The sequence below is a fragment of the Oncorhynchus nerka genome, unplaced genomic scaffold (assembly GCF_034236695.1).
Source record: "Oncorhynchus nerka isolate Pitt River unplaced genomic scaffold, Oner_Uvic_2.0 unplaced_scaffold_2086, whole genome shotgun sequence".
Taxonomy (NCBI): Eukaryota; Metazoa; Chordata; class Actinopteri; order Salmoniformes; family Salmonidae; genus Oncorhynchus; species Oncorhynchus nerka.
Window position 1 is genome coordinate 41593 of NW_027039238.1, and position 3577 is coordinate 45169.

Below are 3577 nucleotides of genomic sequence, written 5' to 3' on the forward strand. Positions count from 1 at the left end.
TTAACGTCACTAGTCGTAGTGGATGAGACCAGTGTCTGGATCCACCTGATACAACACAGATTAACGTCACTAGTTGATGAGACCAGTGTCTGGATCCACCTGATACAACACAGATTAACATCACTAGTCGTAGTTGATGAGACCAGTGTCTGGACCCACCTGATACAACACAGATTAACATCACTAGTTGATGAGACCAGTGTCTGGATCCACCTGATACAACACAGATTAACATCACTAGTTGATGAGACCAGTGTCTGGATCCACCTGATACAACACAGATTAACATCACTAGTTGATGAGACCAGTGTCTGGATCCACCTGATACAACACAGATTAACGTCACTAGTTGATGAGACCAGTGTCTGGATCCACCTGATACAACACAGATTAACATCACTAGTGGATGAGACCAGTGTCTGGATCCACCTGATACAACACAGATTAACATCACTAGTGGATGAGACCAGTGTCTGGATCCACCTGATACAACACAGATTAACGTCACTAGTGGATGAGACCAGTGTCTGGATCCACCTGATACAACACAGATTAACATCACTAGTCGTAGTGGATGAGACCAGTGTCTGGATCCACCTGATACAACACAGATTAACGTCACTAGTTGATGAGACCAGTGTCTGGATCCACCTGATACAACACAGATTAACATCACTAGTGGATGAGACCAGTGTCTGGATCCACCTGATACAACACAGATTAACATCACTAGTTGATGAGACCAGTGTCTGGATCCACCTGATACAACACAGATTAACGTCACTAGTCGTAGTTGATGAGACCAGTGTCTGGATCCACCTGATACAACACAGATTAACATCACTAGTTGATGAGACCAGTGTCTGGATCCACCTGATACAACACAGATTAACATCACTAGTCGTAGTGGATGAGACCAGTGTCTGGATCCACCTGATACAACACAGATTAACATCACTAGTCGTAGTGGATGAGACCAGTGTCTGGATCCACCTGATACAACACAGATTAACATCACTAGTTGATGAGACCAGTGTCTGGATCCACCTGATACAACACAGATTAACGTCACTAGTTGATGAGACCAGTGTCTGGATCCACCTGATACAACACAGATTAACATCACTAGTGGATGAGACCAGTGTCTGGATCTACCTGATACAACACAGATTAACATCACTAGTTGATGAGACCAGTGTCTGGATCCACCTGATACAACACAGATTAACATCACTAGTTGATGAGACCAGTGTCTGGATCCACCTGATACAACACAGATTAACGTCACTAGTCGTAGTTGATGAGACCAGGGAACTCTTTCGGCACCTTGTCGAGTCCATGACTTTATAACACCTGTCAGCAACGGACGTGGCTGAAACATAATCCACTCATTTGAAAAGGGTTGTCCACATACTTTTGTCTACAAAGTGGGGTTTTTTTTGTCAGCTAGAAAGAAAATGGCCCCCAATTCAGAAATGGAGAAAGAGGAGAGAAAGCTCTAGAAATGTCTAGACAGCTTTAGAAAGCTTTAGAAAGCTCTAGAAAGCTACCGTTATCTGCTGCCTCTTCAACAAGAAGCCACATTGATCCTACGATCCAGAAATACACTTCCCTCCCTCCCACTTCCCCCTCCCACATCCCCCTCCCACCCCCCATCCAGATTAACGCAACGACTGCAGACGATCTTTGGTCTACAGTATGGAAAGCCTCCGATAGGTCAATAAAGAGGGCTGCACAGTACCTCCGTCCTATCCAGTCCTTTACCACGTCATTTAAATCAGCCAATCAGGTGTTGAGGATGGGTAAAGGTCAGTGAGACAACTCCATCTGGTCAAGGCCTTTGCACAGCGACATTGTTGCAACATAAAGACAACACTGACACAACCAACTAACCGTGTCAAGGTCAGTCTCTGGTGTGATGACAGAACGGTGCGTCAGACAGTTCCGTTCTCCCCGTGGTTACCTTGACAGAACGGTGCGTCAGACAGTTCCGTTCTCCCCGTGGTTACCTTGACAGAACGGTGCGTCAGACAGTTCCGTTCTCCCGTGGTCCTTGACAGAGACGGTCGTCAGACAGTTCCGTTCTCCCCGTGGTTACCTTGACAGAACGGTGCGTCAGACAGTTCCGTTCTCCCCGTGGTTACCTTGACAGAACGGTGCGTCAGACAGTTCCGTTCTCACGTGGTTACCTTGACAGAACGGTGCGTCAGACAGTTCCGTTCTCCCCGTGGTTACCTTGACAGAGCGGTTCAGACAGTTCCGTTCTCCCCGTGGTTACCTTGACAGAACGGTGCGTCAGACAGTTCCGTTCTCCCCGTGGTTACCTTGACAGAACGGTGCGTCAGACAGTTCCGTTCTCCCCGTGGTTACCTTGACAGAACGGTGCGTCAGACAGTTCCGTTCTCCCCGTGGTTACCTTGACAGAACGGTGCGTCAGACAGTTCCGTTCTCCCCGTGGTTACCTTGACAGAACGGTGCGTCAGACAGTTCCGTTCTCCCCATGGTTACCTTGGCTGGACAGGCAGGCAGAAGGACGTTGATCTCAAATAAACTGTGTGGTGTGTGTCTCTGCTCCCCTCCTCTCTCTCTGCTCCCCTCCTCTCTCTCTGCTCCCCTCCTCTCTCTCTGCTCCCCTCCTCTCTCTCTGCTCCCCTCCTCTCTCTCTGCTCCTCTCTCTCTCTGCTCCTCTCTCTATACTCCTCTCTCTCTATGCTTCTCTCTCTCTCTGCTCCCCTCCTCTCTCTCTGCTCCTCTCTCTATGCTTCTCTCTCTCTATGCCCCGGCTCCTCTCTCTATGCTCCGCCTCCTCTCTCTATGCTCCGCCTCCTCTCTCTATGCTCCGCCTCCTCTCTCTATGCTCCTCTCTCTATGCTCCCCTCTCTGTGCTCCTCTCTCTCTATGCTCCTCTCTCTGTGCTCCTCTCTCTCTGTGCTCCTCTCTCTGTGCTCCTCTCTCTCTATGCTCCTCTCTCTGTGCTCCTCTCTCTATGCTCCTCTCTCTGTGCTCCTCTCTCTCTATGCTCCTCTCTCTCTGTGCTCCTCTCTCTATGCTCCTCTCTCTGTGCTCCTCTCTCTATGCTCCTCTCTCTGTGCTCCTCTCTCTCTATGCTCCTCTCTCTCTATGCTCCTCTCTCTCTATGCTCCTCTCTCTCTATGCTCCTCTCTCTATGCTCCTCTCTCTCTATGCTCCTCTCTCTGTGCTCCTCTCTCTATGCCCCTCTCTCTCTATGCTCCTCTCTCTATGCTCCTCTCTCTGTGCTCCTCTCTCTATGCTCCTCTCTCTCTATGCTCCTCTCTCTATGCCCCTCTCTCTATGCCCCTCTCTCTATGCCCCTCTCTCTCTATGCTCCTCTCTCTCTATGCTCCTCTCTCTATGCTCCTCTCTCTCTATGCTCCTCTCTCTATGCTCCTCTCTCTATGCCCCTCTCTCTGTGCTCCTCTCTCTATGCTCCTCTCTCTGTGCTCCTCTCTCTGTGCTCCTCTCTCTCTATGCTCCTCTCTCTGTGCTCCTCTCTCTATGCTCCTCTCTCTGTGCTCCTCTCTCTATGCTCCTCTCTCTCTGTGCTCCTCTCTCTATG